Source organism: Pelobates fuscus, chromosome 12 (genome assembly GCF_036172605.1).
Source record: "Pelobates fuscus isolate aPelFus1 chromosome 12, aPelFus1.pri, whole genome shotgun sequence".
Classification (NCBI taxonomy): Eukaryota; Metazoa; Chordata; class Amphibia; order Anura; family Pelobatidae; genus Pelobates; species Pelobates fuscus.
The window spans coordinates 130216548-130231669 of record NC_086328.1 but is presented as its reverse complement, the minus strand read 5'-3'; the positions used below and the strand labels follow the sequence as shown (position 1 = coordinate 130231669).

Here is a 15122-nt window from a genome sequence, read left to right as displayed (position 1 = left end):
ATATATTTCTAACAATTTCACTCCTTGTATTTTAAAGGGTCAGCGACATAAATACTTCATGCCAATGGTGGTTATGTTGTCATTTCTCATTTTTTAATGGAACTAAAACAAAGTGGTTTAACCACAATTGGGGGTCCCCAAGGCCCCCCCCTTGCCAGAACTGCATCAGCAATAACTTTCACATTTTAACATCTGACGTTATTGCTCTCAACCAATGAATGGAGTTAAAAAATTGATTAAATTTATACTCCACCACTTCACTGCTAATTCCAGTAGGAAGGGCCAGGCTGTGGGTACCTCAGGGAAACCACGATTTGGTCAAACAGTTGGTAAACGGTTTGATCAAGAACGGGACTTTGCCTGCAACCAACTGGCACCATAACCACTACACTAGATGAAACCTGACACTTTAAAACGTGATACATTTCAAATAATATCATGGTAACACATATCGTAATTATTGGGAAAAAAAAAAAAAATATATATATATATATATATATAAAATAAAATTGCACAAGTCTGCCATCTAAAATTTACAATCAAATACTAAGAAAGTAAAGGAATACATACTGCATTGAAATAAAAATATAAAAAAAAAAAAAAAAGAGCTTGGAAAAAAGGTATTAAAAAAAAAAAAAATTATATAAAAGCCCAATTTAAATACTAATTCCATTCTGTTAATAAAGGCCCACCAGAAATGTTTAAATCTGAAGCACCTCCAACAAGTAAGGGTTTATATAACCAATAAACTGACAAGACGATTATGGTCTACTCATAAAACATGGTAATGTTAGGGGGTGGGATCTTGTAATACATTAAGGGTCACGGTCATGGTGAAACAACTTGACACAACTGTAATCAGTATGTGCGGATTAAATAGCAATCTGTACTTTCAGGATATGGTCATCTGAAAAATCCTAGATAAGATCTTATACGGCCACCATACAGACCTGGTACGATTTTTACATTAAGATAGAGAAAGTATGAAATCTACAGAAATCTGTAATTAATTAATTCTTAAATGCTGCAACAATGCGTCTACTACGGCTTCTGTTCAACAAGTAGCCATACCGACCAAACACGGATAAGAAAAAAAACAAAACACAAACCTGTTAAAACATTGTAGAAATGCACTGTACGACAAATAATAACACAAATTTGAATACATAATAAAAATAAAATAACGATATCCGAGCATGTTAGATTGACATTATAACAATGTAAGAATAGAACAGGGGTGTCAAACCAGCAGGCAGCACGCGGCCCGGAACTGCTAGCAATGCGGTCTGGTTACATTCTGGGTTGCTGGAAGGTGAGGGAAGCCCTTCACATGCTGCTGGACTGCTCCTCCTTCACAACTCCATTGTGTGCCCTGCAGAACATTGGCATCAGTACTGGGCGCACCAGGGACCTGTGCAGGAAGAGAACAGAGATCCCAGTCCAGCAGCAACTGCTAGACACTAGGGAGACGATCCTCTCCAGCCCTCCCAGAGCTAGGTCTGTGAGTGTGCGTGCATATATCTGTGATTGTGCATGCACACATGTATGTGTTTAGTAGATAACTCCCTTATGTGGGATTGCCATATTAAAGAATACCAAATTAGGGAGCTATCTACAAAACAATTGAAATATCAACTTTAAGAAAAGGACATTTAAAGTTGAATGACTTCTATACATTGACTAGATTTGATGTGAGGCCCAAGAGAATTCCTCTTCGCTCAATGCGGTCGAGGGAAAGGCTGGACATGGCTTAGAACATCAATGGTACGGTAGTTTATTTTGGGTCAGAACTCAAAATGGGCCCCATTAGTATTTCAGTGTGTCTCCAGTGTTTGGGGCTCGTATTCATCAGAGGCAACTGCCCACATAAGTGGTTTTCTGGAGTGGCACTTGTTTCTCCAGTGAAATGGAGCTCCCTTAGACACTTTGAAGAGCATAATTAAGCGGTTTTGCAAAATATATGTCAATGTTAAACTATATCATTAAGAATGGTCCAGAGAGGTAATTTTCCAGTTGAAGAATGGGTCTTTAGCAGGGCCAGATTAAGAGCCCGGTGGGCCTGGTACTGACAATTATGATGGGCCTAATTACAGAATCTTATCGACCAAAAACACTAAAACAATCATACCTCTTAAGCATCATGTATCTGATGGAGTTGGTGTTGGAGGGAAACTCAGGATGCAGCTATAAGAAAACACATACTCTATGCGAATCTCTTTATCTAATTTATGCTTTCATCTTTCAAGTAAATCCAAACCCCCTAACAGCAGTGTCCGGTGAAGCAGGAAGTCAATGAATGGGCGGGGTAAAAGAGTGAGCCACTGATGCGAATCACGTGACCAGAACTGCCAAAAGGGGCGAACATGCCCAAAAAGGGGGCATGTCTGTCCAAAGAATTGGAAGGCCAGCCTGGCATCAGTGTCCCTATGTATCACAGTGTCAGTGTCCCCATGTCACCCAGTCCCCTAGTCTCCCAGTGTCTGTGTCCCCATTTCTCCCAGTGTCCCCATGTCTCAGTGTGCCCTGTGTCACTAGGATACTAGGGTACACTGAGAGACATGGGGACACAGTGAGACATGGGAAGACTGAGAGACCCGGGGACACTGAGAGACATGTGGACACATACATTTGGGGACACTGGGAGACATGGGGGCACTGAGATACTCGAGGACACTGGGAGACATGGGGACACTGGGAGACATGGAGACACTGGGAGACATGTGGACACATACATTTGGGGACACTGGGAGAAATGGGGTCACAGACACTAGGCACACAGAGTCATGGGGACACAGACATTTGGGGAAACTAAGACACTAGGGACACTGAGAGACATGGGAACACAGACACTGGGAGACATGGAGCCACTGAGACACTAGAGACACTGGCTGGGAGGCATGGGGACACATACACTTGGGGACACTTGGAGACATGGGGGCACTTGTGGACATAGACATGGGGACACTGGGAGACATGGGGAAACTGAGACATTTGGGTACACTGGGAGACATGGGGACACTGAGACACTGGCTGGGAGACATGTGGAGACTGGGAGACATGGGACACAGCAATTTGGGGACACTGGGAGACATGGGGACACAGACACTGGGAGACTAAGGGACACTGGGAGACTAGGGGACACTTAGACACTATGGACACTGGCTGGGAGACATGGGGACACTGGGAGACATGGAGACACTGTGTCCCTAGTGTCTCCATGTCCTAATGTGTCTACCTATGTCTCAGTGTCCCCATGTCTCACAGTGTCCCCTAGTGTCCCAATGTCCCCATGTTTCCCAGTGTCCCCAAGTTTCTCAGTGTCCCCATGTCTCCTAGTGTCTCAGTGTCCCCATGTCTCCCTGCTGCCTTTCCCCCCTCCTTCGCTTCCCTGAGCTGTATTCTGTCTCTGCAGGCTGGGAGCTGCTGTCTGGACTCTATGTGCTGTGTAGCTGCTCCCCCACAGATCAGTGAGTAGAGAGAGGCAGGGAGGGATATGCTGTAACTTCCTATCCTTGCCTCTCTCCATACACAGTGACCCCTACTGACCGTTGCTGGTATTGCAGAGTAATCTCTGTTTATACTGAGAAAAATATTTGCATTTGTATTGCCGGAATTACTGCAATACCTGCATGGCCAGGCAGCCTCAAATACTGGCTGTGCCTTAAAATACCAGTCAGGTGGCAAACCTAAGACAAGTGTGTAAAAAAAAAAAAAAGTACAAATGGTTTTTTTTTTTTTTTTAAATGGGCCTATTCCATGGGCCTGGGCCTGGAGCTGCAGCTCCATCAGCCCCTATGTTAATCCGGCCCTGGTCTTTAGGCTCATGCCATTTGCACCTTCATCTCAATGAATTCATGATGGGACCTGAAGGCCCTGTTTAAAAATGGTAACTTACAGAGTTAAACTGTTTTCGAACAGTATAACATCAAAGTTGTCCCCCTGGGGTGTACGCAATTGGCGGCTGATGGTCTGAAAGCATCAGCGGATATCCTGAGCCTATCACTAGCGCCGATGTAAACTTTATGTGGCAATTGGTTGTAAAGGCAAAAAACTGTCAGCATCTGCGTAGGACAGACCGTCACTGTGTTATTTGTGAGGACGCATGTTCTAGGATGATCTATGTGTACACTCTAAGTAAGCAGACCCTCTTGCATGTTCAGCCACTAATGAGTCTCCTAATCAGCAGCATTACATCCTCAGTGGTATAAATGGAACCAACACCTTGTAAAAAAATAAAAATAAAAAAAAATAATTGTAGTGAAGAGCAGGGGGTTCTGTTGATTGGACAGGGCAATGTATATATGTGATGGCAAGCAGTATGTAGCATGGAATTAAGAACAGGGATGTTAGGGATTAAATGTATGAAATGAGGGGAAATGTATGGGGTTAAGAATAGATTTTTGGGGGGAGGAGAGCCGGTCTAATGGGGAAAGCAAATGGGGATGAGGGATCGCAGATAGCAACTGTATGGGTAATATGGATGTTAGGCAATGACGAGGATGCAGGAGAACTACATTCTAGATAACAAAACCGTACTAGAGATTTAGGTGAACTGCAGTCTGAATGTGGAAAAATCAGCTGGCATGACGGCAGAGCAAAATGGCCGTTACTGTTTTGACATTATTGTAATGGGTAGGTCGGCATTGCTTTATGTGCCAGGGTTTTAGTGATCGAATGGATGGGGGCAACATTTTGCCCTTCAACCAAGGAAGCATAATGTCATAAGTCAGCCTCCTCTGCTCATTTTGGGTTATTATTATTATTATGATGTTATTTATAGAGCGCCGTCAAATTCCGCAGCGCTTTACAATGGGTGGACGAACAGACATGTAGTTGTAACCAGACAAGTTGGACACACAGGAACAGAGGGGTTGAGGGCCCTGCTCAATGAGCTTACATGCTAGAGGGAATGGGGTAAAATGACACAAAAAGGTAAGGATAGTATTAGACTGGTGACAGTTGCAGAAGAGGAATCAGTCAGAGCTATTAGCAGTTTAATTGACACACTTTTAGGAAGTGGGTTTTTAACGATTTTTTGAAGGAGTGGAGACTGGGTGAGCATCTAACGGAGGAGGGTAGCGAGTTCCACAGGAACGGTGCAGCCCTCGAGAAGTCTTGAAGGCGAGCATCAGAGGTGGGAGTACGGACAGAAGATAGATGTAAGTCTTCATCAGATCGTAAGGGCCTAGACGGGACATACTTGTGTATAAGGGAGGATAGATAGGTGGGAGCAGCATTATGTAGAGATTTGAAAGCAAGAAACAGAATTTTAAATTGAGCTCTATATTTTATAGGAAGCCAATGTTTACAAAAGGAAAACAGAGCAAAGATAACAGATAGCTATCTGGGTGTCTGGAAAGAAAGAGGGACGATGAGCGATTTATCATGGTCTAAGGTTCCCCAAGGATTTTCAGAGAAATACCCATACTTCAATGTGTAAAGTAAGAAGTAGTTTTATATTCCTTGTGTAACCATTAAACTTAATAAATGCTGAAATATCTATATATACTTTTATCAATATATTGGGCCAGCTTTATAAACCCTTCCTTGTTGGATCTCCATATGCCTTGTTACATATAGAAGTATGAACAAGTTTTGTAATTACAGATCTGATAGGCCAGGATAGGTGAGCTCACAAATCATACTCTTGTGTGTCCTGCATGTAGCATTCACACACACACAAAAAATAAACTTTAGAAAAACTCTAGGTTAAAGAATGTTTCTTATAAGAATTATAAAAAAAACAAATAGAGTTTCTGTTAGTTGATATTGTACTGTGCATCGGTCATAAAACGGTCTTCCACAGGTAATGTATATTTTCCCGCTGATCATAGAGAAGTATTGAGGACACACTGAGCATGCACAGCAATCCGTGCAATCAGAGGGAGAGAATGGAGCAGTATGCGTACACACAGTGTCCTCGCTGGTACATACACTTACAGAATGGCACAAGTAGGAAAGGCTATGTGGGTAGTGTTGGCATTTTGGTGGTATAGATTACAGCGAGGAACAGGGGGTACAGCCCAGTAAAGACAGGGTCCTTGCACCATAATCACTTTAACAAGCTGAAGTGTTTATGGAGCTTTCAGAAACCCTTTGAGGGTTACAAACACCATTCTGTCTCACAAATGAGGTCTAACAGTAGTATGCAATGAAACCCTAATACACACATCACTTTCTTCTTCCAAATTGATTTTAAAGCTGAATTCAACATTTTAGAAATACAACTTAATTAGAATGAAGGCACTTGTATAAAATGTCACACATTTCATTAATAAGTCATACAAGGATGGCACTGAAGTCTTAAAGTTAACCACTCGGCGAACACAACTTTGTTGCACTAAAAGCACCCGGAAGGAAAATGAAAACAAAAATAAATATATACACAACGAGCCATGCAAGCATTATTATAAAGCTATAAAAATTCAAAGATCACATATACAAGGTTCTGTGAAAATAAACTACACGAGGATTTTATAGTCCTCCGAGATCCGAGAGAATCCAGGAAGATAAAACGGCTAAAGCCCATTTTCAGTGCTGGTTTAGCAGTGTGCAGCAAGCACTGGAGCCTTTTTTTTTTTTTAATACTCCCCTTTCCATGGGCTCAGACACTGACCAAGCTTGCCTATGAATACATTCAGTATCTCCATCACCTGATTTGCGCTTATGAAATTAATCACAGCTAGCAGGGTAGAAATCGCTCAGAGTCTCATGAATGACATCCAAGAGATGGGAACGGATTTGCTCTCAGTTGCGGCCAGTGAAAGCTCCAGGTGGCTTTTTCTGCACTGAAGGTGTTACTGATAATCCCATTACAGTGGTACTAAATCTCGCCGACATCAAAATTATCACCGAGGTTCCTTTTCATCCCATCCTTTCCAAATGACTGGAAGGCACTTCACCTGAACGTCGTCAAATCCACATGCAGCTGCTGTTTTAGCAGCCAGACGACTTCCTGATAATGCCAATCGTGTTCCAATTTCGCTGTGCTGGTGGCCCCTTATTCCCTGTCCAATAATACATCTGTTAAGAAATCCAACAGCTACAAATCAAGTTTAATCCTACCAGGGACCTCATATCGGTCTCTTCTTCCAAAAAGGGAAGAGAAAAAAAAAGCAGCAGGCTTTGCTGTCTCTCTCTGACTGTCTGGGGAATACCCTTTAAATCCCAGATCTACTTAGAAGAATAAGCCAAGGATCACAAAACATGACCCTTAGAACCTTGATATTACTATATTCTGACCCGGAGGCATTCTTTGTAGGTGAAGATTAGAACTTTGTATAATAAGATTACACAGCAAGTGAATGATATCGGGGGAATATCCATATGCAATTGCTTGGCTTTCTATAGAATGCTACTAACCTGCAGTATGCAGTGCAGACTTAACAGAGCTTGGCCTTTCTACCGCGAATAAAACAGACTCCCATAAATTAGTCCTGCGCTTTATAAATCCCACATTACTTTCCTCATTGGCAGTCCTCCCGAGAATTACACTTACACGTACGGATGATCTATACACAACTAGCTCCAAATGCAACAAGGAAAATTAAGTCAGAGCGGATCATTATTTAGAAGCAAAAGAAGGCACATTGTTTGCACTAATCTTGGATTACAACAAAGAGCATAATAAAATTAAGAAATCAATGCAGGGATTTAAAACTGTATTGAGCATTCAGTGACATTGTGGGGAAAAGGGCACAGATCTCAATAGCTGTAGTTTGGGTAAACTAGTAATCCACAGACAGTTAATGAAATCAATTCTAAATAAATAAAAAGTGCAAAAAATTGCAAAAATGAGGCTAGGATTTTGAGTTGTTTGGTTGGAGGGGTGGAGTTTCCAATTGCAATATACGATTACAGAAGATTACTTACCCACGATTTAAAATAAATTAATACAAAATGAAAAAAAAAAAGTTTTTACAAATTTTAATTTTTTTTTTTAAATGAGGGGAGAACTTTTGAAGATATGCCTTTTGTCCTGCAGGCTTTTTTGGGACTATATGGTTAAAAAAAAAAAAAACAAAAAAAAAAACAAAAAAAAAAAAAACAGGGTAAGATCTGCGGTCTTCAGCCTTTGCAACCCCACTCCACCCCCTCTAATCAGAAGCTCCTCAATGAGATACCTTTGTGCTGGAGCTTTCCTATCACTCCAGAGATGTTCGACTGTTATAATCCAGAGTTCTACCTAAGCCACTCTTGCATTGTCCTGGCAGTGTGTTTGAGGTCAATGTCATGTTGGAAGGTGAATGTTTGCCCTTGTCTGGGGTCCTGAGCACTGTGGACCTGGTTTGCATGGAGGATCTCTCTGTATTTTGCTGCATCCAGCTGTCCCTAAACACTGACCAGTCTTCCCAGTCCCTGCAACTGAAAACCACCACCAGAAGCATCAAACTACCATGACCATGCTTCACTGCGGGATGGTATTGCACATGTGATGAGCAGTGTCTGGTTTACTCCAGATATCACGCTTTGAATGGAGGCCAAACAGTTCAATCTTTGTTTTATCAATCCAGTCAAGTTTCTAAGTCTGAGAGTCCTTCAAATGTTTTTTTGCAAATTCCAAGCGAGTTTTCATGTGTCTTTCAATGTATCTTGAGAGGCTTTGGTCTGGCCAGTCCACCATAAAGGCCAGATTGGTGGAGTGTTGCAGTGATGGTGGTCCTTCCTCAATTATCTCCCATCTCCACACATAGACCTCTGGACTTCCCTAGATTGACCATCTTATCCTTCATTTCAGGCTGCCTCAGCTCAATCCTATATCTGAACTCTACATGCAATTCCTTTGAACTCAAGACTTGTTTTTTGCATGGACAGATATGAGACTTTATATAGACAGGTGGACTCCAATCCAAGTGTAGAAACATCTCAACGATAATCCTTAGAAATAGGACCATCTGAGCTGAATTTCAAGTATCAAAGCAGTATCTGAATACTTATATCAATGTCATATTTCAGGGTTTTTCTTTTTAAAGCGGCACTATCATGACGAACTTACCTTTCCTCAATCTCTTCCTCTTCTCCCCTCTCTCAGGATCTGTTCTTCTTTTCTTCTTTAGTTTTCTTTAAAATCATAAGACAAATGATTCCTCCGCTTGACCAGCTCTGACCAGCGGAGGAGCAAAGTGTGCTTCATTTCCGCTGGTCAGAGCAATTTTCCCATAATTCTTACCTTTCCTCCCTGTTCCCACGATGCTTCCTGTCAGTATTTCCGAACGTCCTGTCACTTAGGATGCAATTCGGCAGTTTTGCCGGCATTCTGTCTAACAGAATGAGCACTGTTTCTCCATTCGTGTTAGGATGCAATTCGGTACTTTGTTCGGATCGCAATTTCATTCGAATGAATGAAACTCCGATCCTATTCGTGCTGTGGCTGCATCTTGCAGCCGCTTAGTAGATAACTCCCTAATTCCCACAGTATTAGGGAGCTATCTACTAAAAGGCTGAAAGACCTAAATTGGTCTTTCAGCCACATTTACTAATACTAAAGATTACTTGGTATTAGTAAATTCAGCCCCTACTCGCTATACCGCGAGTAGGGGCATGTCTATTAAACAGTGAGCAGCCTGGGGCCCTAAAAAATAAGTGGGGGACCTACTGTCCTCCCCCCCGCCCCCACCCCTGAGCGGCGGGTGGGGGCCCTAGAAAAACAATAAGGGGGGGGGGGACCTACTGTCGTCCTCCCCCCCCGAGCGGTGGGTGGGGGCCCTACTGTCCGCCCCTCAGCCCCCACCCCTGAGCGGCAGGTGGGGGCCCTAAATAAAATCCCCCCCCCCCCCTCCAATCAAGGTGACTAGGGGTCCCAAGCCCCTAGTCACCACTCCCCACCCAAATAAAACTATCCCCTACCTACCCCACTCACCCTAAAAATAATGAGGGGGGGAATAAAATAACTAACCTGTAAACAAAAATTAAACTTACCATTTGGAGTCTTTTTTTTTTTTTTAAATATTCATTTTTCAGCCCCAAAAAAGGCCAAATAAAAAGCCATCATACCCGTCGAACTTAAAATAAAAAAAAAAACCTGAGCGAAAAAAAAAAAAAAATCCAGGCAAAAATAAATAAATCGACGCTAAAAAAATTAAACCATCTTCACCCATGGAGGGCTCCGCGCAGACTTATAAAGCCTTGCCCCTCCCTGCAATTAGGCTAAGAACACTGACTGGTTGGTTTAAGCCAATCAGATTGCTCTTTGTCATTTTACAGAGCGTGGGAAAATTCCAAAGAATTTTCCCACGCTGTGTAAAATGACACAGAGCACTCTGATTGGGTGGCTTCAAATCCATCCAATCACAGTGCTCGGTGTCATTTTACACAGCGTATTGACCCCCATAGAGTGAGAGGGGGACCTGGGGGGGGTTTATGAAGTGGTGGGGAGCACTGCTCCATGCCGATTCTGTCATTACAGATTACACGGAGGGAGCTGCGCGCCGGTAGCTCCCTCCTTGTAACAAACGGAAGAACAAACAAACACTGATACACAGTGTTAGTTTGTTCGTCTGTTTTTTTCTATTCATTCATTCGTCTGTCTGATGAATGAATGGATGAAATTCCCGTTCGCATGTCCAGGTGTTTCACTGGGCATGTGCAGGAATCTCACAGGCTGTCTAGTGTGGGCAGATGACGTGTCCCACAGGGACTTCACCTACCCACACAAAGATGGCGGCGCCCTAAAGATCGGGGCAGAAAATACAGATTAATAAATAGGTAATATGGGGGGCTTAGGGACATTTGGGGGTGACTAGGGGGGTCAGTTAGATGTAGTGGAGGCGGTTTAAAAAAAAAACAAAAAAAAACACGGGATTCGGCCATGACAGTGCCGCTTTAATAACTTTTTTTGCTTTGAGGTAGTAAGTGTAGATTAATGTAAAAAAAAAAAAAATTAAAAAAATTAAAAAAAAAATCTACTTTAAATAATTGTAGCAAAAGGCTGCAACATTTAAGAAACGTTAAAAGTGAAGGAGTCTGAATATTAAGAAGCATTGTAATTGGTCAGTCAGAAATCCCATTGTGCAGCGCTGCAGAATCTGTTGGAGCTTTATAAATAATAATACAAATTAAATGCACAGACCAAGCGCTACATGAAAGACTAAACTAAGTTCTTCACATCAGTGCAGATAATTAAGACGTCATTAGACACTTGCTATTAGTCGACATAGAACAAATATGGTTTGTATACATGCTCTCTGCTAAGCACCATCAAATCTATAAAATATCACTTTAAGTTTTATTTTATTTTTTAAATTAAAATATTTGGATGGATTCAACTTTTGGCAAATTAACATTTTTTTGAGATGATCTTTTTCACTGGGGCTGTGCCTTATGTGTCGTTTGTAATATATATATATTTCCAGGAAGCAATTGTTTTGAATTGACAAAAAAAAAAAAAAAAGCCTAAATCTTTGTTTAATTTGGTCATCATTGAATCATTTGGCTAAGCTCTCAAAACGAGTCACCACTGAAATCAACATGGACTCATTCTCTGGCTGACAGGACTATCTGGAATAGAAGGAATCTTGTAGAAGTAGATGTGTATTCGTTATATCTAGTGGATACTCTGAACAGCCCGGTTTACGCATTGCAAACTAACATTTGCTACACTTTGTAATGCTCTGAACACATGCATGTTGGGCATCACCTTACAGTGTGTGCGTGCATGCACACGTGCAGTTCTAAAGGCTGCAGGCAGGTAACCATTACATATCTAGAATATGCTCTCTAGCATGTAAGCTCATTGAGCAGGGCCCTCAACCCCTCTGTTCCTGTGTGTCCAACTTGTCTGGTTACAACTACATGTCTGTTCGTCCACCCATTGTAAAGCGCTGCGGAATTTGACGGCGCTCTATAAATGATATAATAATAATAATAATAATATGCAACCAAAACCACTTTGCATGCAATATATAAATAAAATATGGCCTTCACACTGGACTCCTAAAAAAAAAAAAATTACCATACAGTTTGTACCACAAATGCCTTATTGACTATTAAATAGCATTATACAATGCCAAATAATACACCTCTCTTTTAGATGTGTAATTGGCCTAAAAGGGGGTTCAGTCCCAAATGTTGGGGTTTTTTTTTTGTTTTTTTTTAGCCCTAAACACATTTGACTGGCTGGTGTGTTTTTTTAACCTAGCAGCATGCCTGCTTTTTACTAGATTTATACATTTTATTTCTTGTGCTATTGGCCGGCAAAGTATCGCAGAACGTTTAGTTTAACCACTGGGCCATGTGGATAAGCTTCATATATAGAGCGTGTTGAAAGATTTATTTTAAGATATGCTTAACTGATCATTTCAAGATATTTGGTTAAAAGGGCCATTAAAGACTTCTGACTTGTTGATGACCTACGCGGTCATAGTTTACGGACATACAGGATATGTATTATATTCACTGTGTGTTATTGTAATGCATACATTTTAGGTAAATATCCCCTATCCTTGCTCAGTGATGGTGCCAATCTAACTCTTCTTTGGTCAGAAACGCTACATATATCAGCCAAGACCACGCACAAATTAAAACATCTAAATCATCCTAGAGTATATGAGATTCCAGTCAATTGTACATACGCTCAGGGTTTATAGACCTAGATTAAATCAATAACCTTGAAAATCCAGCGCACTCCCTTATCCACTAAACAGCAACTTTGGTGCAGACAGATTTTGTTAGTTTTCTAAAAACAACTAATCTAAGCAAAAAACAATGGGAGTTTAGTTACATTATATGATCATGCATTGCATAAGCCTGCCACAGTTTAGTGGATAAGGGAGTGTGCTGGATTTTCATGGTTATTGTCCTTATTGGCTCCCAGCAGCACCCTATTAATGCATGTTTAGGGGAGTGCAGCCAGCCCCTTGTTAGCTCAATAACCCGCATGGTCTTTGGTTGGATGAATGCGGATTCAGACCAAAGAGGATTTAAAGATGGTTGCCTTCATGAACAAAGAGTAAACCATGCGATGCACTGAAATATGGTACTTCTGTCTGAATGCATTATGAAATGATACACAGAGGTTATAATACATGCAAGCATTTACTTACCTGCAAATTCATGCCAACACAATCTATACATTCAGACTGGCATTGCGGGATATCTAACAATAATAAAAATAAAAACCACACAGATAAACATTAAAAATATATACATTTCATAAACTGATTTGCCAAAATGCTTATAGATACAGAAACAACCCAGAAAAAAACCCTAAAAAACTGGGAATATACATTAATAAAGCCGTATATCAAATAATTACAAATATTAGATTACATTTTTTATATACTGAAGAAATTTCTACAAAATAAATGTAAGTATCAATTCAGGAGTTCTGTGATACAGTCATTGTTAATCCCTTCATTTTTAATATCCATGAATAAAACTCATCACTTTCAAAAACACACCAAGTCCATCAAGCAGGAACAAAAGCGTGTGCACAAAAGAGGTTTTAATAAATTTCAAAGCCCACAAGAGCCACGGTCTCATTAAAATTATAAATTACACAAACATGGAATGAAGATTTTTAACTGCAGTGCAGCTAAGCAGATTACTAGGAACCACACGTTCCATCTGAGAACACACCATGGCCTGCCCAGATGGGGGCTTGGAACAAAAAAAGACCAACGCCACAGCAAGGGAAAACCTTGTGATCTGTCGTTTCTGTTCAGCAGATGACAGCCAAATATGTTGATTATTCTGTTTGTGCTTCTAATCTTGTAAAGAAGACTCATGATAGGATCTTTAGTGAACTCAATATGCTGCTTCCCTCATTTGTTACATTTTAATTAATTAGACATCTTCAGGGTTTTTTTTTTTTTTCTTCCACACTTTTCCTAAAGATAATTTAATTGCAAAAATAAACATACCCAACCCACCAAGTATTACAAATAGGCTTTATTTAGGTCTTTTGAGAATGCATTCTCTATCGCGCCAACCTAGTCCACCATTTTAATCCTGTACAAATTAGACAACAGTAGGAACACATGAGCAAAAAAAAGAGAATTTAAAATAAAGCGTTATCATTCAGGAGCTGCGCTGTTTTGCATCACTGGGTTCCCCATCTTTTCCCACGATGCTGCCGAGAGAACACTTTTACATAGCTCATGCAAAAGCCAACCATCCCATTGACAGAATACAAATTACCGTGTACAATGATGCAAAGACGTTTCAGGTGTTACAATTATATAAATAATGATTTTACTGAAATAAGTCAATTAACATTTAAAAGGGGGCATATCAGACAGGTGGTCACCCATTATTTAACACATTAACTGGAAAAAAAAAATTATATATATACACACACACACACACACACACATTTCAGCCAATCATTTCAGTGTGAGTAGCACTAAACATAAGAAATGTCAAATACATGCACCAACCCCAACTGAATTATTTCCTATGGAATTAAGCTGGGCCTGAGCAGAAGTTAAATAAACAATTCAAATTTCTTGAATTGCTTTTTTGACGCTGCCGTGTGAATAAATACTATGGTACACATCCCTACACCAATTAATTAGTTTTCGGCTCAAAAAAAAGATTCGGAAGTAGGAGCTAGGTTATGCAGGCTTTAAAACGGAACATTTTATGATAAGTCAGACTGTTTTCAAGTGGTCTTAGACTTTGTGCAAGTTGGAAAGGTGACCAGAAAGTTTACGAAGTAGCAAGGGGTCATGATTTCTACTTCCGGGGCGGAATCTGAACGCCGAAGCGAAAGGTCGCACAATGCTTAAGTTCCGGGATTCATGAGGCAAAACTACCCATATCCTGAGCTTTTACTTTTCTTACCTGGCCTTGAGGGTCCCCTTGGATGACTCAGACATAATGGGACACAAATAATAAAAACAAATTAGATAACCCAGACTTGGGCCTGGCTATAGGAGACCGGTGGTGGCAGGCACTGGTCTAAGGGGGCCAAAGATGACATGTTTCTTTAGAGGGTGTTTATATTTCTCGGGCGAGCTACCCTGCGATGCAAAAGAAAACCTTTTACCTGCACCAGCGAAAGCACAACTGGGCCTGGCGGGGCTGGATTCCTCTCCATTAACAACCATATCTCTTGATTTAAGAAATCATTTTTCTACACGGATCTCTGACCTGGAGTGCTCCCCATTACACACAAAAATATT

General features: G+C 41.0%; 1 protein-coding gene across 1 annotated transcript in view; it reads right to left on the bottom strand.

Annotated features, from left to right (window-relative positions):
* The window catches only part of IMMP1L (inner mitochondrial membrane peptidase subunit 1), a 60375-nt gene that overhangs the window by 23854 nt on the left and 21399 nt on the right, over window positions 1–15122 (bottom strand). The window lies entirely within an intron of this gene.